Genomic DNA, 25,376 nt, shown 5'->3' on the forward strand with positions numbered 1-25,376 from the left:
GCAGCAACATCCGTCCCCACCGAGCTGGGGCTGCCGCAGGAGCTGGGGAGAACAGTGGCTGGGGCTGAAAGTTCACAAAACTCTGCGAGGCGGACGTGGCAGGAGGGGAGCGAGGGGGATGTATGGACCGTGCCGGTATTGTGTTTATAGTCACAGACGTAGGCTGTGCTTCCCTACAGAGAAAGTGCAGTTTGCACATAGGAGGGTCTCACAACCCATATTTGCAAGTTGGCAGCATCCAGGATAATAATGAGCTGAGGAAACACAAGTGAATTGTGGTATTTGCAGTGCCTGTGACGTGGGGAAGAAGTGTTGTAAGAGGATGCTGCTGGGGAGTGCTGCTTTCAATGAACCCGTGCGCATCCCTTGATCCCGGTCAGAAACACCAGTGCTCTGCCGGGATCTGGTAGGGTTCCTCTCCTTGGCTGCCAGTTCATGACCAGCCCTGGTCAAGACAGATCAAAGCTTGCTAACGTCTGCTGTCAGCTCTGTGTTGCTGATCCCAGTGTGGTCCCTAGCGGTCAAATGTAAAAGCCACCAGTGCAAATGTGTCTGCCAGCAGCGATGGCACACGGGGCTGGGGGGCACACAGGCAGGCTGGGGCCAGGGCAGGCTAGGAGGGAGCAAGGGGGCAGTTAGCACCTGGGCTGTTGCTTCAGCACCCATTTGGTGTTTCCATACTGCCCAGTCTGACCCTTGGATTAAAGCAAAAATATGCATGGAGACACCTCGGAAAGGAATGGCACTTGGAGGATTAAGGAGGAAGGCAGATCACAGCCAAAACCCACCCATGGCTGCCTCACACCATAGGAATGAAGGGGCTGAAAGTGCAAATGGACATTAGTTTTTTTAATAACTGGGAGCTGAGGGGTACTGAAGGTGAGTTAAGGAGTGAGACCTCTCTTTTGACCACCAACACAGAAGATGCCCACACCAAAGAGCATGTCAGAGTGTGCACTCCCATATCTGCCTTCATGCAAACTGTGAGCGAAAGTAAGGCTAATGTGCACAGCCACATCCCACAGATGCTGATGGGGACACCTGGGACCACTACAGGCATGACATTTGCCCCCCAAATCAACGCCACTCCTAACTGGGCTGCCTTCGCACCCAGTGCTTCCCCATGCCTGTGCTTGCTATTGCTCTCAAGCACCTGTGGTCCTCTCTTCCCCTTTCTGTCCCCTGCACCTTACAGTCAGTGTGGGAAGGGAGGTCTCAGGGCTCCATCTTTGGTTCTGGTTACAGTGGGGGACTATTAGCACCTTAAGTTTTTCCCAGAACTGGTGGGAACAAAGGGGACCTTGAACTTGGTAGGCATGAACCTAAGGGTGGGCAACAATCACGTGCTCACTGCTAGCACAGCTGCCTGGACCATTCCAGCTTTGTGAATAATTTAAAGAATTCCGCTCCTGCCACCTACCCGGCATCTGCACAAGCACTAAATTCACTTTAAAGGGGAAGAAAAAAGGAAAGAAAGAAGAATTCTCCTTGTCCTCAGCAATATATGTGTCTCACTACAGGGCTCACCATGCAATTGATTTGTGCGTGGGATGACACAGCAAATCAAGAGGCATTGGGCAGATTCCTATTGAAGATAGATGGGCCTGGGGGCACCAACTTTGTTGCTGATGTTTCAGAGATTTCAGTGCCAAAGTGGACACAACAGTGTTCACTGACAGGTTAAAGCAGGTGACCATTGCCACCTATGTCCAAGGTTCCCCAACCATGCATGCTGAACAAAATGAGGCTTATAAAGAATGCATGACCCCAGCTGCCATCACCCTTACGCAGTGAACAAACCACCCCTGGACCTCGCTGCCACAGCGATCCCAAATGCTGAAGTCCTTTGTGATAAGTTAAACCACTCAGCCTTGGTGGTCAACAGGTGACAACTATTTGTGAGAGCTGTGGGACCCAACGGACAGGGAGATGTACTTACATTGGCTGGTAACTGAAAGGGGGGTAAATTATTCAAGGAGTAAGGTGATAGGAAATGACCAGAAAGATCTTCTAGGGGTTGGTAGTTCAAAACGGTTCCATTTTAGGGTGATACTCTGAGTTACACACCTTTTTCTCAAGCTTTTTCTAATCACTGAGCAGCAACAGCAGCTGCCACCAGTGATGGGGCTCATGTGTGCTCCCCACCAACAGCACAGCTCTACTGCCCGTGCATTCTTCTGGTGCACCAGTCTGCTCCCTGCTGGAGACATGATACAATGACGAGCTCTGAGCTGGTCAGGTGTGGCAATCTCCTACCTTCCCATGCTGCTGGAGTGTTGTGAAGTAGGGCTGCTCTGGGAAATGGAGGGCTCACAGGTGCTTTCACTTGGCTTTCCCTCAGAAAAATGCTAGTGACTTCTGCCGAGGCTGCTGTTCAGCTCTGCAGTAGACCCTCTTGGAGAAAACCCATCACTTGCAAAGGAGCTGTGGCAATTTTATAATGCCTGTGTCTATTTCTGAGCGGTATGTGCATAGGAAACAACAGAGGAGGGATGAAGGAGAAGAATTCAGGAGATTTGTAGTTTGTATGCTGATTGTAAGTCAAACAATGTAATGAATGGAGCGACTAATGCATAATTTCATTATGAGTCATCCTAATTATAGTGAGAATTTGATAGATACATAACTGGAAAGTGTAACTATCTGTTACACACTCCTAACTGCACAGGGAAGTACACGGTATAATTAAAGCTGCAGGTTACACGTACCATAACCTTTTCTTCCCCTGTGGTGATAAGTTCTCCAGCAGCATTAGGAATTTGTTTTGAAGTCACACACCTAGCAGACAGCACTCTTTCTACCTGCTTGCTGAGTCTTTTTCAAAACGGATCTGCATTTGAAAGCAGCAGGGAGCCTCCCTAATCCATAGATAGTCGGTGTGATTCGGGTATTAAAGGAGTGACTGAACGATGGCTCTTCCACCTGGGGTCTCTCTGAAGAGTGTCAGTGGTCAGCGCGGCGTTAGCCTGCAGAGCTGCAGATGCAATATGCATGGCAGGGAACAGGCTGTATCAAGAATGTGTAGTTACAGAGTAAATGGAAATTAGTCTTAGCCAGGAGAAGGATCCTTAAAATGAGGTAGGCCAAAATCCTGTCCTATATATCTAGTAGATACTCTTGGGCTTTGTGGAGCCTGAGCTGAGAACAGAATTCTGCAGATTCTGGCAAAATTTCCATAGAAAGGACGAATCCAGCATGGGAGTTGATAAACTTCTAATGGTGATATTGGCTACATGTTTTAATCCCACCCCTGGCTTTTAGGTGAACAAATTTTCAAGAAAGCCTTTGACTTCAGTCCCCAAGTTTGCGGCTCTGGCAGATCTCCCTTCCTTTCCCTGGGGTGAAACAGGCAGCACTGTGCCTGCAACAATGCTGAGGTGTTACAGCTGACATGGTGCTGCAGGAAAACGCTCAGCTAGGCTGTCCTGGCTGACCAGGCACAGCCTACAGCTCTAGCATGAAGTCAGAAATCAGTTGTCTCCCGATGGTGAAGAGCAGCCCCGTGCTTGGCCATAGTCTTGCAGCCTCTCTTGTTCTGATGGTTACAGGACACCCAGGCATCCTGCAAAGCTGTCCCCATCTGAGTTATGTTGCACAGAATAGTTCATCACTTCCACTTGCTGCCTGGCTGTCCCCCTTTATAAGCAAACTGTCTTTTCCTCACACAGCCCTTTCTGAGCCACTCGCCTAGGAGAAAACGTCTACAGCTGGAATGTTGTTAAATGACCCAGAAGTGGCCGCTTTACAGGCTGGCACTCTTTGATGCAAATAGATGGCTTCTTGCTGGGAAAATCTCCCTGGTTGACAACCCATTGGGTACTTCTGACGATAGTCGTTTGAGGAGTTAAAACACAGGCTCCTCTGTTTTTGCATATTCAGGCTATCACCCTCCTCTCACTGCTGGTACTAAATCCTTCCTGCATGGTTTCGGTAGAGGCCGATCTCCTCCCTGTTTGCTCGACAGCTGCTGGTGTGCACTGCTCCTTCTCTTTGCAGTCAGCTCTTGCCATCTGCCATCATTAAGTTGCCCAGGTGTCGGAAATCTTCTTGCTCTTCTCTTGTAAACATTATTTTGCCTTCTTCTTCACTAACTCAACCTTCGTTTATGTAGAGGCTGATAGATCTGGCTGGCTGTTCTCAAAACATCTGCTGCGCCTCATACTTGGTGGGGGTAGATGGGGAAGAGAGTACGTATCCTTGCTGGCAAAAATAAAGACTGCTTAACCCTTCCTTCACTTCCCATCTCCAAAAGCTCGCTGTCTTACTGCGCTTCCAGATGTGCGAGTTAATTAATATTTGCCAGTTGGGATGCTGCTCACAGCAAAGCTATCATAAAGCACAGCTAGTTTTCAGAAGCAGCAAAGCTTCCACATGCTGCAACGATGCCTAGCACCCGGTGGTACTGAGGAGCAGGTACTGGGAAGTGCCTAAGACAGGTACCAGCAAAGACAGCAGAATAAACCTCTTCCCCTCTTCAGGCTGCTTCTGCTGGTGCAAACAGCGCCTCGCTGTTTTTTTCCTGCTCGGATATGGGTCAGGCATCCTTTTATGATTACCTGGAGGGGGAATTCAGACTCAAATAGCATCTTTCACAATGATGGGTAGTGTAAACTATTGAATTCTTTGGGCAGAGATGACGAAATTAAATGATTTCTGCTGCGCCCAATCCTCCTCAGTAAATCACCGAAGATTGACTGTAAGTTTGAACAGCAAGAGAGCAGAATCCAGCAGAACGGGCTGCCTGCACAATGCTGCTCGCTGGGCCCAGGGAATGTTTACTGCTTAAATGCTAGTAAAATATGTATCTGGGGATGCACACCCAGCTGCTGGGGCCAGTCTCCAAGGCATGTGTAGAGTAATTCCAACAGGATTTCATGCTTCGGTGATTTTACTCTCCTCTGCGTGGGGCTCAGTACCAGCGCTTTCAGAGCCTGATTTTGTGTGCAGCTATTGGGCTGTTTCTTGCTCTGAACGGTTCTGCTGAGCAGCAATTGCTGCCTGCTGCTTTCCCATTTGTTAAGCAATGGATTACTGTTCAAACATTTGCAGCACATGTTGGTCTAAGCTCTGTGTGCAATTCTCCAAGTGTACTCCTCTCCTGGAATGCCACCATCAGAGGTGTTTCGTCCTCGGTCGATAATTTCCTCAAGCACTGTCCCAGTCATCACCGCTATGCTTCCCATGCTTTGTGGTGGGTAATTCACTGTATTATTCACCTTCCACAGAAAAACCAAATTGCCCACTTAGTTGCTCTCTGATTTTATATACAGTCTAGCTGTTTCTTTGCCAACTCTTACCAGCTTTTGCTATCTACACCGTCCTATTCCTATGATAATTTTAATTCTCCAGCAACTTCAGCAAGATACTGCTGGATAATTCTTCCCTTGCCTTTTTTTTTTTCCACCCCCCCTGCAAATCATTTGCTATGCAGTGCTCTCCTTTCTTCAGGACTCAAGTATCTCCTTTAATCTCTTCTTCCTTTTATTCTTCCCTCAGCTGCTGCTTTGCTTTGGTGGAATAGTCACTTCTCTGATGAAGCTCATGCTTCTATTTCTGTTCTCTCTCTTTTTGAAAGGTCTTTTGCATCAGTGCAGTGCCTGTTTTGGTGTCTTTGATGACTCGGTGCTGTGTGCTAAGCTCTGCTCTCCAGGTGCGAAGGATCAAGTTGTGGAGAGAGCATGCCACAAGGGAGGGAAAGTGACTGCTGCGTCCCAGCAAGGCCATTTTCAATGGAGTGATGTGCTGTGGGAGCAGCTAAATAGCATGGGTGTTGGGATCTGCACTGTGGAGGGGCTGTTTAGCAGTGCTGTGCCTCAGTTTCCCCACCTGTAAGGCAGCAACAATGGCATTGCACTGCTTTTATGAAGAGCTTTGTGAGCTTTGGCCAAGAACTAAAATAGAACAGCTGAAATTGAGCCTTGTCAAGTTATGTTGTTGCTTACTAAGTGCCTAAATCTGCCTCCATAGCCTCTGTACTGCACATTGAGGTTCACGCTGTACGTCGCTGGTCACATCCAGATGCTCCTGCAGGCACAGCTGGCCTTGCAGTGTCCTCCCAACCATCACACAGCCCAGCCTGTTTCAGAGAAAAGATGTGCTGGTGGGGGTGGGTGAAAACCTTCACAAAAAGCCAATTTGTCATTTTATCCATCCATAGCCTGTTGCTGGTGCTGAGAGGGGCTCAGCCCACACCGGGGGTGTGGGTGCAGGGTATGGGGCATCCGCCGAAGTGACTAGCAGGGGATTTCTTGGGTGTGATTACCAAAAATTCACCAAGGGTCCAAATCTCTCCGTTATCTTGTGTAAGTTGGGAGTGACCAGTGAGCTTTCACTATTATTTACTGTAGTAGAGTTATTTGGGATTTATACCACAGAGAGCAATGTTTGGTGTTAAATGTACATCTCCAAAGATATATAGGTTGTGTACGAAGTTATCTCCCCCCTGCGAAAAAATTACAGTCCCTGTACAAAGCTGCCACCTATTTATTCCCTGTCATCACAACCACTGTGGACACTGGATGAGTTCATGGATAAATGACTCAGGAGAGAAAGAAAAAAAAAAAAAAAAAGGTATTTGGAAACCAAGCACATGCTTTCCAAGAGGAAAGGCAGAATGATAAAGCTTTGCCTTTATCACAGGCTAGAGGGGTACTCCTTTGGCATAAACACACATTTTCCATTGATAAGAGAAATATGTGCTTCTCTCTGATACGTTTTTCAATCTTGCATATAAAATATTAATGTATCACCAAAGGCCACAGTGAAGAGGACTCCAGAGGAATTTAGCCAGTGAGTTATCTCTGGTTTTAATTACCTAATGTTATTTGTTTACATCTGTTTGAAATCATTTTATACTCATTATACCTATTGAGGTAATGTTTCATCATTTCTCCGCTTGGGTAACTTTAAAAACAGAAAAAAGAAAAAGGAACAGCTTGTCCATAAATTCACCTGTAATCTGACCTTTTCTTTGCTCTGGGAAGTTTTGAGAATTCTCTAAATTTCTGTGGCTGTACTTGCTCTACTTTGGGACTCTTAGAAATAACCTTGACTCTAAGTTGTGGACTCTAAGGTAGGCACAGAAGATGCTCTGTAAGCTGTGGAGCACATCCCTACTTGTTGTTGTGACAGGCCAAACACTTAAAAAAATGCACTGCACACAGATCTGCTCAACAGAACCCAAATCCCGTGCTTCTATTGCAGGGGCTTCCAGCTGGAGCCTCAGCCCACAGGCACCGGCTGTTTTAATGGTGAGTGAATAGAATAAATCTAGAAAATCAGTCCCAGAAAGTTCTTACTTCCTCCAATAATGCCTCAGCTCCAGCGAGACCATCTGGATGTTGCAGGATCAGGCTTTGCAGATGCATTTCAGCCCCACTACCTGTGCTCACACACACACATGCAAGCTGCATCGCTAACCTTTGGCTGCCTCCTCTAATCCACCCTCCTCCTACCCACAGCCACAGCAAGAAAGATGTATTTCTTTACTTACTTTTCATGTTTATATTTCAAATACCCCTTGGTACAGTAAACTAGTTAAAAACCACAATCCCCGGCCATGCAGTACCTGTTGGGGGAAGCATGACGGATCTGGTAGTGCAGGAACAAATATCCCCGGGGTCCCATCTGTCTCACACAGTGTGTATATATATATATATATATATATTTATTTTTATTTTTATTTTCTCTCAGGCAGAGTTGCTGTTATTTTTGCAGAGAGGACTGGATCCTCTCTGGCCCTTGGTTGCCCCTGCTGCCCACTGCTCCCGTGCTGTGCTCGGTGGCTCATCAGTCCCCGCTGGGTCTGGGGGCTTCAGCCACGCTCAGCCCCCAGAAGCAAGCTCGGATGTGATTGCTCCGTAAGGAAAAGGTGACTCCTTGGAGCACCTGCCTGGCTCCTCAGACACCTCCTGCTGTTGGTGGAGTGAGGAGGGAAACAGCCGTGCCGGCACTACAGGCCTTTGGCTGCCTCACTGATGCTAACAGGTGTGGATCCACCTTAGTAGCAGAGCACCCCTGTCCCTCTTGTGCCAGTCCCTGCTCTGACCCGGCGTACCTGCCAGTAGGAAGGGGTCAGGAGCCTTATGAACACAGCTTGAAGTCCCCAAACTGAATATCTACTTTATCTTTCCTCTCTTTCACAAAGAAATCAATCATGTGCATTGATTATTTTGGCTGGCTCTTTTGGCCCTTTCAAGATTCCCTGTCAGGGACTGATCCATTGTGTCAAGGGCTCTACAACCACTGAACAGACACTGCCTGCCCAAAATTATTCAGGTACTTAATTTCAGTAGCCTCTTGGTATTTTAGCTACTGGAACATTCCTTGGACCACATGAAATATTTGAGATACTCTGAAGAAATTTCATGCTGTTAATTTTTAATATAGCCATTTTTAATGACTAGAGGATCAACACTGCGGTTACACACCTGGTATGATAGATATTCTCTACTGTATAATTACTACTGCCTTCTACAATTTCTGACTTTAGATGTACAAATGCATTTTACTCTTAAAAACTTAAATCTTGAAGTGGGATTTTGCTCTCGAGATCTTTTGTCCACTAAATAATAATGATGGTAGAGCCACCTAAACATAAGTATGAGCCCAGTGACTGTCAAGCAGCATAGTTTTACAAAGGAAGTCTTAAACATTCCTGAAGCCCTTTTGATTTCAGTGGGTTTACAGGAATATAAATGAGATAAATGAGAAGGAGATTACCCCCATTGCCGGCATCTGATTTTTGAATTGGATTAATTATGACAAGAGCATTTTTTTTTTTTTTCCTCTGCATAATCAGATTTGCTAAAATTTCCTTACTAGGTTCATAAAAACATTTTGTGGTTTTTCTTTGCAGCTGAGTTCAAATTTGACTGAATTTTCATCTGGACTCTGATATTCTTACAAGGTTCATCTTTGGTAATAACCATATTTAAGTTTCTTTACTTTCTTTTCTAATTCAAGTTACAAAAATAAAATGAATGGATGGTAATAGGAGCAGGAGGTTAATTGTCCATCAAAGGCTGTTTGAGATGGTCCTAGAACAGTTTGAATGAAGTGTCCTGGTTTTCTTAATGTTTATTAACTCATCAACTTTATTTACAACAGTAAAATGCCTGACTCGGTCCCATACAACACGGCTTGGAGGTCTGTCTCATGAGCTCTTATTGAAATGGCCTTAGTGCCACTGCAACTGGCCAAAAATGAAGCCTAAAAATGAGGACGGGGGCGAGACTCGGAGCCCATCTGAGGGCTGTGTTGAATGAAGGCACGGTAAGGGGCAGGCTCAAAATGTTGTCATCATGAAGCATAATAATGTGATGTGACCCAGGACCAAAACCCCTCCAGCTCCTCACCTTCCACCCCCATCTTCCTCCCTCACTAAAGCTGCACTTCAAGGGGGCTAATGATCTCATTAGGGCTTCCTTCTGGAGAAGATCTGTGAAAAGCTGGTGCTGTTTAGGAATTCCTTGGGGGTAGGATGAAGGGAAAACAGAGAACAAGGGAGTGAAAAGAGGTTAATTTGAATAACTCCTTAACATAGCACATGGGAACCTATCAGGTCCCCAAATCTAGGTCCTTTTCCAGAAGTGACCGGAGGATGTAGAGTCGCTAAAGAATTAGATCCCCAGACAGAAAGCTGTGAGTACCTAATAGCCTGTTGGCTGCACCATCCAGAAGGCTTTGGAGCAAACCCAAGCAAAACACACTTAATATTCTCAATTTTATTTTCATTTCTAATCACCTGCTCCTGTGTACTTTACAATTCTTTGATCTGTCTTAGAGAGCAGCTTCCCTAATTTCCACGGTAAAGGACAGAGCATTTTGTTTCCACTGGCCACGCAGAAATACAGGTCCTACGTTTCTTTTCTAGAACCTGGTCTGCTGGTTTCCTGAAACAGATTCTGATCTTTGGCACTATAAAAATCCAATTATCAACCACCTCTGAAGCAATGCATGTAGAACACTTCAAACATTAAAAACAAAACAAACAAAAAAATGTCAGAAAAGTAAGCACTAGAGGTTAGCTGTTATTTTGCTGTAGTTCTGATGGCACCAACAGGTAGGGAATCTATATCCAGATAGGCCTTGGTTCTTGTCACCCCTTTGTATAGTACCTGCTTAGTATATTTTAAGAGAAAAATATGGTCGATGTGACTAAAGGCTAGCTCGTCTGACCTCAATGTTACACAAAGCCTTACGAAGGAAAATGACTCCTTCTTGGGGGAGAGAATGCAACGCAGCTTTACCTAAGGTACATTGCGTCAGATGAATTTGATGGTTTTATTTGATAAGATAATTGACTTTCTTGGCAAAAGCAGTGCAGTAGATCTAATCTCTCTGGACTTCCACAAAGTATTTGACATAGTGAAAAGATCAGTCAAACTGGAGAAAACAGGGATTAGTGGCATTGTTCAGGAAATGACTGGAGACTTAGGGAGAGTAAATGATATATTGGGGAAAGTTTGGGTGCGGTGGCTGCCCCTGGAGTGCCTTTAGGGTTGGCTGGAGGGGTTAATTGCATTTATGATTCTCATGGGAATTCACAGTTCTCATGGGAATCATGCCTTGCGTTACTTCTGTGAAATGGGGTTCATCTTCTGAAATGATACAGAAGGAAGTGACACCAGCTGTCCTGGAGCCAGGGCCTGGAGACCTTGCCTGGAGTACGAGGTAATCTGTCCTGGCACACGACCTCAGAAAAGGTGTGTTAAAATAGGATCAGCTGCAGAGAAGTGCAGCAAATGCAGCCTTTATTTGGCTTTGAGAGATGTGATTGCTGTCTATGAAAGCAGGGGGCAGGAGGGTTAACACTGGGGAGTGAGGAGAGCTGTTTAAACTGCAGACCAGTGTTGGCACAGGAACAAATGGGTATAAATGGGTCACGGATAAACTTAGGCTGGAAATTCTGAGATTTCCAGCCGTCAGAAGAACGAGGCACCAGATTAGTCCTCTTGACAAAGAAGTGAAGGTAAAAAAACAAAACAAAACAAAAACTAGCTCTAAGACAGAGCTTCACTGCTGCTTGAAAGGGATCTTGTGACGTGGTGGCTTGTGATCACAGAGGCTTGGGCTCAGTGACGCAGAGCCCCCTCCCAGCCTTCTGCTTTCCCTTCCTGCCATCAGATCTGTTTGGCAGCAATTCTGTACAACCCTGCCCCTGCGAGGCAGTGGCTGAGGAGGGCTCAGAGAAGAGCCTTTGCACCAGTCAGGAGCACAGAAAATATCCACTGAAGGCCAGCTCTGTGAGACCATGTGTGAATATCCCCAACGTGCACATTTGTGGGTGTCAGCAGCTTTCTGGCCCCTGGATGAACGAACTCCGTGCTGGGCCCCCCTGCCAGGCAGTGCTGTGCTTGGTGGGCATGGCAGAGTGACTGCGCTCTTGCCCCTGCCCCACAGCCAAAAAGGAGTCAGGCTTTCTTGCAGCTGAAGGATTCATGACCTGTGCCTGCAACTTTTATCAAAATCCTGGAAATAGAGCAGGTCTGAGCCTCGACTCCCGGGAAAACAGTAGCAGCGGAAGGTGGAGGAGCAGCAGTCCTTCCCCCTTCTCCCTCTTTGCTGTCTCTTGCTAAAGGGACTTCCAGCTGCCTCTGCTCCTCCTGCCCTTGTTTGGGGAGCAGCACCGAGCCACGCTCTGTCCCATCAGGGGCTGTGGCACCTGCCAGCAAAGAGCTGTGGCTCTGCTGCAGCGCTGCTCCCAGGATATGCAGTCTCAGGCTCCCACAGAGCATTAGTCGCTCATTTTAACCCCAGCCTAATTGCACCAAAACCTGCACAGCTGTGGCTGGACCATTTCTGGCCTCCTGCTGATGGCACCACTGAGATGCAGGGATGTGAGTGGTGGGGCAGGGCACAGCTGATGCTCTGCATGTCCTGGGGCTGGCACTTTGACCAGGCTTGCTCGTGTCTGCTGAAAAAAGCCATAGCTCTACGCCACGATGACGCATCCCAGCAGGTAGCAGGATTACAGCAGAATAATATAAGTCTCATGGAGCACAAAGAAATGTTCTCTTTCTACTGGCATAAAGTAGATGTCTCCTTACTTCATGTCAGAAAGGCTAGGCAAGGAGCAGCAAGGCTGAGATGTGATGTTACGCATGCAAGTGCCTCCTGACACATTTTCTTAAAAGTGACTGAAGCACCAAAGATGCCCCTCAAATTTTTGCTCAGAGAGCAAGGATGTCCTCAACTCATCCTGCAACAGACCCAGTCCTCTGGGCATAGAAGTACTTGGAAAGTCCATAAAAATGCTGTCATAATTAAGTCAGGAAGCAAAGGGCACTCGCTGTTCCTGGAACTGTCTGTGTGCTTTCTTTTAACAAGTTCAGGCTGTGCGGGGCGTACTGGCAGCTGGTATTGTCTGAAATGAAAATAAAAGTGTGTGAGTGAGTGTCCAGGTACTGTCAGCATTTGAGAAGTACCGGGCACTTCAGGAAAGAAGAAGTATTTGATTTTGGGAAGCTTCTTTGTGTCACAGGTTATAAACGGGAAAATAAGCCTGGATTTGTAATCAGGGCAGGAGAGATGGTTTCCAAGGGGTGAAGAGCTTGGGCCAAACATCCTTTCCTTCTGGCTGGGTGACACCTACTAGGGCTTTCCAGAAGAGAGGTCTTCACTGAATCACTCCTGTAGTCCCTTGTAGCTGGCACTGATATTTCCTTTTTTTTTTTTTTTTTTTTTTTTTTTTTTTTTTTTTTTTTTTTTTTTTTTTTTTTTTTCCCCAGAGACATTGAAAAGATTCTGTCAAATAAAGAGCACAAATCTTGTCTTTTGACAAAAATAGTAGGTAGAAGAATTAAAAGTACCTGGAGGACAGACAGTGAGTATTTAAAGGGGAAAAAAAAAAAAGGCCAGTCCCATTTTTCAGTTTGACTGAAGTTTGGCTTATATTTTTTTTTCACTTTCTATGTGAATGCCAGGAGCTCTTGGATCAGAGGAGCAATGTGGGGTGTGCTATCACCACCCTGAGGGCAAGTATCAGGGTAGCTCCTGCACCCTGGGGTTATGGACAGGGGAGACCTGCCCTCCTGAACCTGCCCCAGGCTTCCTTCCAAGAGCTGCTCTGGAGAAAGGAAGCACACCAGAAATTGCTCATTAAGGAAATGATTAAGGATCTTGTGAATACCACTTGGGATTGCTCTGGTAATGGAGGATTCATTGCCATTTTTTGTCACTGAGGAGTACGTGTGAATGTAGGCGCTGATACTTCTTGGCTTGGTCCCAGGGGGAATGCAGCTAAAAGAGGCACTGGCAGCCGCAGTCTCTGTGGTCGCTGAGTGTTTGGTTGACTTCTTGGGCAAGACTATTCCTTGTTTCAGTTTGCTTATTTGTAAAACAAATATTTTTCTGTTGCTGAAGGTGTATGTAAACCCGGGTGGTGTCTGTGGAGGGCTTGGAGATCCCCAGCTCTCCAGAATCACCCGGCCCCACCAGCGTGGGTAGGGTGCTACTGCTCACACCCAAGGTTGTGCTGACCTTGACTGCTGGACATGACGGAGCTGCCTTTGTTGTTGCTGCTAAAATAGATGCACTGAAAACGGTTCACTCACTTTTGCCATTTCGGCAGATTCCCTTTTACTCCGAGAGCTTGCTTCAAGTCAAATGGTCAAACTGTAAAAGGTTTCTGTCCATCTGGTAGATACCTCAGAGTGAGAGAAGCCAGCAAAGATGACACCCAGCAGATATAAGCTGCCCGAACTCAGCTATTACAGAAGACTTCTCCCCATCAGCTCATCTGAGTATTAAATAGCTGAGGAATAATTATGTCTAATGTTTCCTGATCTCTTCCCTCTTTGTGCATGGCAGGCTATTCTCCTTCTGAAACGCTCGCCTCATGTTCATGGCATTTGGCCTGCAGCAGTGAGGTTGAGTCCAGCCCCGGAATGTCTAAAACATTTTCTTCTAATAGATGGCTCACCATAAGCTCGAAATGCGTCACACACCAGCCAGTTATTTCCACATCATAAACTCCTAATGCTTCTTTAGACTGATGGGGGTTTGTATTTGCGAAGGCCTGGAAAAATGCCAAATATTCTTCCATGCATGATGCTGCTTTTATTTTAGCCACTGTTGAGCTAATCGCTGGGTATTTCTGGTGCTTGAAAGCCCCTCCATTTGTTTCTGAGCATCAGCTTAAAGCACCAAGCCACTCTGAAGCTTAGCAGCACCCAGCAAAGCAGGAATGGGAAACATTTGTGCTGAGATGTCACCCCTCACCATGGCCAGGAGGTTCTCATCGCAGGCATTCCCAGGATTTCAGGGAATGCCTGGGGCTGGGAGCTGAGCTCTCCTCACATCCAGCATCCCACTTGATGCACTTCTACACATTTTCTTGAAGCTCTAAGCTCTGCATGCCACTGATTCTGTTCTCCCGGTTTTCTTTTTCTTTCTTTCTTTTTTTTTTTTTTTCCCCTCCTCCACCAGCCTTCCCCACTAAAAGCCCAGTAAAGCAGCCTGGCTGTAAAGTTCAAATTATCAGTGTTTGCTGCAAGAAGGGAGGGTGCTTAGAAAGCATGGGCTATGAGTGCAGATTTTCAGTGGTGGCTTGACTTCTGCACTCAGATCTCCGGTGTTCCTGTTGGGATGCAATCGATTTCTGGTCCCAAGAACCAAAAAGCAACTCCAGTTCATTAATCACTTTGCAACCTGGTTTCTAATGGTCCTACCAACATGCTGTGCCTTCTGCAAGCTGTCCCATCTTTGAAGTGCACTGTCTGCTCACCTTTAATTTGTTCCTTTTATGGCAAGAATCTGGTGACTGTTTGCAGAATTTCCTCTTTTCCCCACTGACTCCAACTCTGATGTGCTTTCCAGATTCTCCAGCTGCTCAACGCTAGTTAAGATTGTGCCAACTTGTCAGCGATAAACCCTTCTTTATTTTTTTGCACAGAGGCTTGTGTGTACAAAGCTTCAAGCATAAAAAGCTGCTTCAGTCCCGAAGCTTGGCAGACAACATCTCAGGCTGAGAGCAAATATCTTTGCCAGCTTAAAAACAATGATGACACATTTGGCCATTTATCAGTAATGAAAGTATAAAGATAATCATTTGCGTGATGCAAGAGTTTATGAGTTTATGTAACTAAAACTGAGTTTGATTTAGCACAAGAATTTTGCAAGGGATTCATCCTCAATACAGCCTTATTGCAGTGCTTTAAATCCCTCCTCCTTCCTCTTTTAAGGTTAATGCAGTCACATTCACACAAAGATGAAAATGTATTCCTCAGCTGGGTCCAAATGCATCCAGACACCTAGGAGTTAATTATATCCACAAACTTGCTTGCATATGTATACATGCATGCAAATACACACAGGCAAGGTTTGCAGGGTTTGCTTTCTCTCTGCCCTTTCTAAAAGCTCTGACCTTGTACCACCTCTTCTCCTGGAGCCACAGGAACAGCTCCTTCCAGAGCTCTGCAGAGCCGTGCTCCCCAGACAAAAGCTTCACCTCCTCAGTGCGTGGCACAAAGTACCTGCGAGCCACCGTTCCTGGATCCTGGCTTCCCAGGCTGACAGCAGAGCTCACCACATAGCGAGAACCCTTCAAGTGTCAGCTCCCCTAGGAACCCATTTCAAAGGACAGGGATAACAGTGATGCTTTTCACTTCTGCCACACTTCTCGTCACAAGACAGCAAGCATTGGATCAGCACTACGTTCTGCCTACAGGCTTGGAATAACTTTGCAAAAGAGAGGTGTGGGGCATCCTCGACCCTAAAAGCAAAAAAAAAATAATTCTCAACTCAAGTGCAAACCTCACCAGCACTGCCTGCTACGGCGTGGCCAGTCGAGCAGGACAGACAGTGTGCAAGGAAGGAAGGAAGAAGGGGCAAGGCACTAGAGCGATGATATCCTGCTTGCACTGAATTCAGACTGTGTGAATTAAACTGGTTCAGCTGAAAGCATTTTTAAGTCGCAGCAAACTGACATAAATCAGAGTAAACAAAAGCCTGCAAGATCACCTCCACATTATTGGTGCACCTGCTGATATATAATCTTACCACCATCCCTCCTTACACAACCGGGTAATAGTGGCCAATATCTCACACTTGAAGATATATGAAGCCTCTAAGCATTTTATGATGCCTGGAAAATAGTTTAAACAATGCAGTAAGTTTACCATGACTCATAATGCACAACGATTAATAACAAGAGCACAGTTACTGCCCAAATCCCTATAAGCAGAAAACAAAAGCCTTCTTGCTATAAACACAGAATTGCGCTATATTGCTTAATTCCACCCCAAAACAATTCAAATCCCCATTCCCACTGGAGGGCTTTATAGTTATCAAAAATCCAATAGATGAAACCAAAAAGGCATGGCAGAACTGAAAGTGTCCAAATTAAATCCTGAGATTCTCTGTAAATCCATACACAGAACACAAAAATCATTAATTTATCTCCTGCCTTCACATCCTCCTGACAACTTAGCATCCAAATGCATTACTGGTGGCTCTTCCTAGCAGGTGGTAACAGCCAAAAGAAAATCAGGAAGGAAATGGGATTGGGGTTACCAGCGGAGATCTGGGCATCACAGGAGCTTTGTCCCAGGCTTGCTCCATCCTCTTGGTCAAGTTGCTTAACCTTTTTATGCCCCATCTGCCTCTCCGCCCTGGCTAACAGCTGCTGATTTACTCCGCGGGGTTTTGTGAAGCTCCATTTGTCAGTGCCTCTGATGCATTATTTATTGTCAAAGCCATAAACAGTCGCATCCTGAAGATGCTGAGCACATCACCTGCATTTTGATTTCTGCCAAAACATCTTTCACTTCAGACAAACCCCTTCTTTCTCCTCCACTAGTGTAACAGTATTTTATTCAATGATGATTAAATTTAACAAGCCAATGTGCACGTTTGGGGCCACGAAGGCAGCTCCCAGTTACAGACTTGCTGTAACAGAGGAAGCTCAAGGGAAAGCCACTGGACCTGTGATGCATTGGTGGCAAAAAGCTAGGTTTGAAGACTGTCTGAGAGCTGCTTGCAGTTGGTGGGCCTGTCAGCATCTGCAGCAGGGTGTTACTGGTGGCTGAAGAGCAGCTTCAGGGGCAGTCTGTGCCCTGCAGAGGTTCCTGGAGAGCAGCGGGATAAGCTATGCAAGGAAAAAGCTGAACAGAGCCCAGATGTAGCACATATATCTCAGTTAATGCTACACAGGGTAAATGTGTCTGAGAAAAGGCACATAAAAACAAATACATTTTCTATAAATCTTGGTTAAAATACTGGTTTGTTTTTAATATTTTTTCTTCTGGAGACTCTGGTCTAGCAGGCTCTCCAGTTCCTGTTATAAAACCTGATGACAAACTAGGCAGTGGCTAGATTTAACATCCCGACTGACCTTATCTAACTGACCTTGCACCAAAGCAGCACAGTGTGCTGCCAAATTTTCCAGTTCTCTTCAGTACCTGAAGTCTCGGGAGCAACATTTCCAAAATCATTTTGCATCTGCTGACCCGAGTGCACTGACCAAAGCACCAGGCAGTCAGGGGGGCATTAAAGCACACTGGGGAAGGGGGAGCTCAGGGTGCAAAGCTTTGCTTGTAGAGCTCAAAGGTGCTGGGCTTGCCTGGGTGATGTAGAGTGCTGACAACAGCAAGGGATTTGTTTCTGAAATAAATCTGGCCTCCAAATTCAACCCCAAATGAGTATTTGACCAAAATCCTGCCATGTTGTGGAAGCCTGAAGATAGTTTGAGTGATCCAAACTGCTGCATTTCTGAGGAGGTACGCTTCAGTTTGAGGCAGAGCTCTGTTCAACAGTTAAAAATAAAGAGGAGAAAGTTAGAAACGTACCTTGTGGCTCTGCACAAGTTTTCTGTTGTCACTTGTTATGCAAGCAAAAAATGGTTTCAATGCAAAATGACACTGGCTTTTCAATCATTAATGGCACAATCAACTAAAATACATAATCTGTTGCAGTGAATACAGTGTTTGTAAACACATGCAATTAAAGTGGAATAAGATTCAATTATAATGGGTTATGTGTGCATAATAATGCGGATCATGCAATTCTTATTAGTTGGGCTGTACCCTGAGCTCAGTTCAGGAGGAAATTATATTGAAACGCTCTATAATGAAGAAGAAATTTTAATGAGAAGACAAGGTTGAAAAAATATTACTCAAAGCAAGAGGAATGAAAGTGTCTGGAGGCAGAATACAAATGACTAATGCCGAGGCATTTGACTACATCTCCGGCTTTGTGCAGAGATTAGAAATCCACACTCGGCAGCTGCCAGGAGCTGGGCAGGCAGAAGTTGCCCCATCAGTTGCAGGGTCCGTGCCCTCCCTCCAGGTATGCTCTCTGCAAACTCTGCTCATTTCAAGGAGTTTCAGTAAAATAAATGAAAGAAGAATTTAGCTCTTGGTGCTACAAGAGTGCCTGTCTTCTCCTGGGCTGCTGCTTTTCGGGTTGGGACAACCAGTACCCACAAAGAGGTTCAATTTCATTTCTTTCCATGTTTTCTTCAGATAGTACATTATTAAATGCTTAGATGCTATGTTAGATGCTATGTACCTACCCATCCCTTCCCTTTCTTTAATCACTTGTGGAAGTTGATTTACTTCACGTGAATTGCTCTAATTAACCATCATGAGGAGAGGGGAGGACCGGACTACGTTTTCTAATGCATAGAAAATCACTAGTGAAAGAGAACCTAGGTGGTACTGAACCTGAGAGCTGATCTCAGCTAAAACACGCAGCCCTTGTCTACTGCTGGAAACAGATAGCTCCCAAACTACTTTACAAAACCGACTTATAATGGGTACATGTGTATAACAATGCACACCCTGCTACTCTGATTAGTACAAGGCTTTGACTTGACTTAATCAATATTTGAGAGGTGAAAGCAATGCAGAGTATGAAGTAAAACAAAATAAATGAGAAAAACAGGATGCTGTGTTGCATTAGCTACACAATCCCTATGAGGCTGCAATCCTGAAGAATAACGTGTATCAACTTGGACAAGGCATTACAGATCTCTGCCCTGAGCTTGTTGCTGTTGGCACTGAGCAGCTGCACTTAAGAACATAAAGATGCATTTCTGCAGAGCGCTAACAAGTGACTGCAAGTGGGAGAGATTAAGCTGGAAACTTTACATGTGCATACCAGGGGAGGAAACCTGTGTGCACGTGTCTGGTCTCACAGTACCACCAAGCATAAAAGCTCTCGGACAATCAATGAAAATTAAAAAAAAAAAAAAAAAGACTCAGAGACCTGAATCCAGACTGTTTGTTCTGAACAAATGCTCACTAGAGGAAATTTGAAATAATGTGAGGAAATGATACTGTCACCGCAGCTCACAGCGAACAATAGCCTCATACATATTCATACAGCCAGTGCTGTCGTCTAACCCCCAGCTAGGGACCTGTGCCTTACCCACCGAAAGCAGCAGGACACATGGTGATCTTCTGGCCCTCCTGGGGCACGGTGTGAGCACCCCCATTGCACATCTGCTTTTTCTTTGCTCTAAGTTTAAGCATTGCAAACTATGAGGCTTCCCCTGTCAGGAAACGTTTATGGCTATCACACTGTACATCCCCTTCCTTGCTTCTGACTTCTTGTACTTTCCTTTACACCCTTCCAAGCTACTGAATTCTTCCCTGTCTTTGGTGTTTACATCGTTCAGCTCTAGCCTGCAATGTCTCTCCAAAGCCATTTTTCTCAGAGTGACAGTACATTACAAATTCAGTCCTTCCAGTACTGATTTAGTTCCTTTAATCTTTCCTTACAAATGAATCTCTCCATCCCCTTGATAATTTTTGTTGCTCTTCTCTGAACTCCCTGCAATTTTTCACCATCTTCTCGCTAACGAGCTCCCCAGGACTGAAGGCAATGTTCCAGGTGCGGCAGCAGCACAGCACCATCGAGGTGGGCTGAACCCAGGCTGCCCCGCACCACTGCCCTCCCCGCCACCCTGCCTCATTTCTGGCTTGGGTCTCATTTGTCCCCATGAGTTTTGAGGGAAAAGATGAAGTTTCACCTTCTGTTCTGCTTCAGCTGTATGGCAGACAGATTCTAAAATGCTAGATTTGTTTTTTATGAGTAATTCTGGATCTGCATATCTGTCCTGGAGACTGCAGTGTGGAGTCTGAACATCATTTATCCATCATCCCTCATCCGTGTGGAAGTCAAAACCCTGCCTTATGTCAATAACATAGAAAATACGCACATTGTATAATTGGATGAGTAATTCAGAACTTGCTGTTTAGGAAGGAAGCTGGGATACAAGCGGATTTTCCTATGTCTTCAGACTGGCAATATTCACACCTGCAGAAGTGGGCAGGCAGAATTATGAACCGAAACCTCCTTCCCTCCTGCCTGTGAAAACTGATTGATCTGTTCTGCTCCAGTGAGCAGGAAAACTGGTCAAATTCTCCTGTGCTGTAACCAACCCCAAATTCATTTTATAGTGTCCTTACCCAGCTGCTTCTGTCTCTGGACCTGTTCACATCCTTTGTGGAGGATTTTAGTTCCTCCTAATGTCACCTCGTCTGCATGCCTTAATAACATGTTGCCTCCTTCTCCATTTCTACACGAACAGTGAAGACATCAAATTAAAACTTCTTGTAAAGCTGAGCTTTGTGGTTCTTCTATGGACTCCTCATCTTCAGCTCCATGCTTTGCCACTCTCTCCATAGCCTTCCAGCCTGTTTTCAATCAAGAAGGCAATGCTCATTTCTAAGCTGATTTAAATTAATTTTTCTAGAAAGATTTCATGAGGCACAGTATCAAACGCTCTACTCAGATGCAAATATATTACAGCTCCAGAATTCCCTTCATCTGTTAATTTTCTGTTTCTATCAAAAAAGCAATCAAGTTTGTCTGGAGAGATTTATTCTTGCTAGACCGATGCTGCCTGAGGCTTCGTGCTGCCGGGGCCAGCTCTCAGGCGTGCCAAACATCCATGACCAGAATTGCCTCCAAGGCAGCTGGGTGTAGGGGCACCTCTAAAAATGGGTGTTTGGGGTCACTGTTATGGTAGTCCTACACCGTGGGCTCAGATAATTGGGAGTTCTGCCTTTACAATATCAAGTCCAGGCTGGGATGCTCCATGAAGACCTGGGGCACCATTTCCCTGGAGGGCTGGAGCCAGGGCTTGAGGTCCCTCCACCTCCTGAAAGCAACTGCCCGCGTCCTGCAGCAAGGTCACCCCAAGTGCCTCGGCAGGCCCTGCAGCAGCGTGCCTTGCTCAGCACCATCTGCAAAGCACCATCCTCCCTGCCAGGGCTCTCTCCGTGGTGGCACGGTGCCTGGCCAGGACAGGGACCTCCTGCCTGCAGCCTGGTGACAGATTTAGGAGCAGTGAGCTGCCTGGCAGCAGTGGCCTGTGTCACAGGGGACTGCAGTCACCCAGGGACCGCTGTGGGGACCCTTTGGGGGGCAGATTGCACCGACTGCCTTTGTATTCCTCACCTTTGCCAAATATCAAAACGATGCTGATTTCTTTATTTTAGAAAGGTAGATTTTTTCAGTAGCCTTTGGGGATCATTTGTTTCTCTTTCTACACATCTGTATATACTTTAGTCACTTCACGTCTTATGTTCACAATTTAGGAGAGAGAATCACGTGGGGTACAGTATTTTCACCACTTCCCCCAATATCCTGGGCTCATCCATATCAGCAGGTTTATCTATAGGCTCATCTTCCCTCAAGTAGTTCCTCACATGTTGACTAGGAAGAGATATTTTATTGGCTTTTCCTTATTTGTGAACTGTTCACATTTCTTTCATCCGTCTCATTAAGGATAGATTCTAGCCATCATTAGTTCCACACCCACTCCAATTTACTAATTAATAGACATCCATTCTCTCTACAACTTTTGCTTGCCTTACCCCAGTGCTCATGTAATAAGTATCTTTCATATTCCCTTTAAATCCTTTGGCAGCATTAATTCACTCTGAATTTTTTTGCTATCCTTATCCATTCCTTACTGAGCTTTAAATGAATCTGTATTCACGTTTGATTTCCTCCCCACCTTTTCCTATTTTCTGTGCAGGTTTTTTAAGCTCACATCTTTGAGCAGCACCTTTTGAAGTCACTGTGACTGTGGGATATAACAATTATTTCATGCATGCTGATTAGTCAAGCGGATTTATGCACAGACTGCTGTAGAGATTGGAAGGGGCGAATCTGGAAATAGCCCCTTGTGGATTTTGGCTGCAGTGACGGGTCAGGATGGGAAGCACTGCTACCGGGTCCTCCTAAGCTTGGTGTCTCCCTACAAACCAGGCAAGCAGAAGGCAGGTCCCAGCCACAACCCCCAAAGCAAGCCCCAGCCCCAGCAAGTTCAGTGTGGTCCTTCAAAGGATACCTGGCATGCACCCAATGTGTGTGCTCACAAAAAGCAATAAATGTCTTTCCCTCAGTAATTAGCTCCTCAAAAAAGTAGTTAATATTTGTATAGCGCTTTGAAGTTACTAAGTGCTCATTAAGCACACACATTACTTTTGGCATTTTGGGGTCCTTTCAGACTGTGGGGCCGTACACAGTTCTCAGTATTAATGAGTTATGTGACATTGCTTAAAGGAGATGCACTTAGCAGAAAGGATTAGTTGCTCTCTCTCTCTCCACACTGTTTTGACTGGAATTCCAACTGGAATTTGCTGTTTTTGGGGGAAAGGACTATCTAGGTCCACTGTCCCTTAGGGCAGCTGAGAGCCTCTTGTTGGGCTCCTGGTCCAGCTGGAAAGCTTTTCTCCTAACCAGCTAACAAAGTCTGACCCCTTCCAAGCTAACAGGGTCCAGCTGCAAATCCTTCCCCTCACGCAGGTGAAGACTGGCTGGGTTAAGGGGAAAAGGCAAGCTCTTCTCTTCCAGACCAGGTAAACCACTACATTTCTGTTGTTAGATATAAAGTGATATTTTTGAAAATGAAAGGTTTTTTTGGAAAGAGTCACTAAGGTTTCAGCAGGGACATTGGTGAAGGTTCTGTCAGTGGTGGGCTGTCACCACCCTCTGTAGGTACTGGCTGTGATATATGGAAAGTGAATGGAAGCAGTGTCTGTGTTGGTGTTGTTTATGTTGTTTTCACAGCCTTACCTAAAGCTCCTGGCTAATTCATTATTCTGAGAGCCTAATGCAAGGCAGCAGGTACTACAGTTCCCCTGCCGAGTCTATTTTCAATATTAATTATCTTGCTGCGCATTAAGTAGTTTTTGTTTTTGCGTTAAAAGGTTTATGAAGATTAGATGATTAAAATGATAAAAACTAATTTTCTCAAGCATAGCCACTCTGCAGCAGCCAACTGCGAAGAGAAAAATGTGTGCGTTTAGTTGGCTTGGAAAGATGGCACCATAACTAAGTTATTACATGGGGGGAAAGGAAAGAGTGGGGAAGGCTGTTTTTATCACAAATGTTGTGGCTGCCCTGCTGGCCACACGCTTGTGCTTGTGGTGATGTGGCTGCTGCTCATTTTCATTTCCAATACGGCAGATTTTTGTCGGAGAAATTAATTTCAATATATGACAACAAGTGACAGGAATGGCTATCACTTGCAAACATACCACATCTGCTGCAAGGCTAAGCTCAGTGTGACAGCAGAGTATATTTTGTCTGTTCTTTGAAGGGGAGGGGATCTGATGAAACCCAGCTTGTGGCGGGGTCTGGTTTCATGGCATTAAGTTGGGATGCGGTGCAAGTGCCTCTCGCAGGGGCAGCTGTTGCTGGAACGTGATCTCATGGCTAAAGGAATCTCTTGTACAAACACGGTTATTATGCCTTGGCTTCCTAGCTGTGAGATGATGAGGAAATCCTGAAGGAGAAGTCACAGCCCTACCTTCTGTGAGACATTATTAGTCTGCTAATGCTGACAGATATCTGGTGTCACGCCGCTGCTCCTTATCCCCAGTGACATCCAGACCCCGCAGAGCTCTCATGGCTTATTACAACATATTGCTAAGCTGCGGGCTGTTTGGCCTCAGCAGGTTTGTTGCTGGGTTTGATTTTTGTCCTGATGGTGAATTCAGAAGCAAGAATCAGTTGGGAAAGGAGACACCTACCCCTCTCGCTTTGACAGGGCTGCACTTGAAGTGTGATCCAAGTTGCACAGCAGTAGAGGTGGGCGCAGCTATGAGATAGCTACCTGAGCCATGACCTGCAAGGCTGCTGCCCCAAAGGGCCCATGCTGCAGTTTTCTGCCATATACCACAGTCACCTCTGCTGCCTCCGTCACGGCACATGTACGCTGGGTGAGAGAAGGTGGAAATTGATCCAGGGCATTACCAGCAGCACTGTCATCCCCACAGATGGTGCTCCAGACCCTTTCCTGTGGCTTTGGTACAGAGTATGTTTTTCCTTCTTTTCCCCTCATTATAAACATGGGGACTTATAGGCAGCATAAAACTGTTTGCTATAGCAATTTTTTCCTCTGTCAGGTAGAAGAATCAGTACAGTATTTGCTAATGCTAAAGCAGTGGGTATTAAAGTCACTGTTCTCATTAGCAGTGATCACCCCCATTGCGTGTCTGAAGATGAAACCAAAAGAGCAAAAGGTGCCTTGTGAGATACAGAGCTGAGAAGCTGAGGATAAGAACCGTTCTGATTGTTCTGCGTGTTGGATGGATCAGTTTTATACAGTCCTGTGATACTTTCTGCATTTTGGGACACTTTGCTTCAATGACTAACACTTTTTGTATGAGGTTGTTGTCATTAGTGTTATGAATTGTTATTTGTTGATATCATGAAGTCTTTTCAATGTCATAGAATTTATTATGAATATTAGAGATGCCAGTGTTTATCCATTTTACACCTTCATTATCTGATCTAACCCAATCATTGCTCCAAATACATCAAATGGTATTATCACTGCTGTCTCATTTCATTGTAATTCCCATTTGTTAGTGCTTTATTTCTAAGAAATAATTTATGAGAAAACATGCCTAAGCATAAATATTATGCACCAGTATTAAGTATGTACAAATCTCAGGTATTTGACAGAAAATGTCTGTGACTTGGGGGTGGTACAGTGTCTGGTTTAGGCCAGTGCTGGCAGACTGGGCTGGTGAGAATACTTAATGTGGGAAAGGCCCCTCTGAGAAGCCTAAAATACCTGTAGTGCATATTGCAGCATCCTACACATCCACAGTAAAGGTTCCTGCCAATGCTAAATGTAATCTCTGTCCCCAGAAAATGAGGAGTTTGTCTTATTAACAATGACTGTGTTATTTGACCTTCTTCCCTAGTTCTCCTAAACTGAACTGGTGTGTTGTGCAAGGCTACGGAGCCAGTTGGAGAGAGTGGAAAGGAAGGAAGAAGGGGCAGGGGGGAAGGAAGGCGCAGCTGTCTCTAAGATGGACATAAACATCACCCTGTGGTGGTGGCAACTGTTTGATTTTTATGTTGAGAAGAATTTTTAAGGATCACCTAAATAGAAAGTAAATCCA

The 25,376-nt window shown here is 45.5% G+C and overlaps 1 protein-coding gene across 2 annotated transcripts in view; it reads right to left on the reverse strand.

Moving 5' to 3' along the window:
- KCNMB2 (potassium calcium-activated channel subfamily M regulatory beta subunit 2) overlaps positions 1-25,376 on the reverse strand; it is a 127,874-nt gene that overhangs the window by 84,727 nt on the left and 17,771 nt on the right. The gene's annotated exons all lie outside the window — the stretch shown is intronic.

This window comes from Aythya fuligula, chromosome 9 (assembly GCF_009819795.1).
Source record: "Aythya fuligula isolate bAytFul2 chromosome 9, bAytFul2.pri, whole genome shotgun sequence".
NCBI lineage: Eukaryota > Metazoa > Chordata > Aves > Anseriformes > Anatidae > Aythya > Aythya fuligula.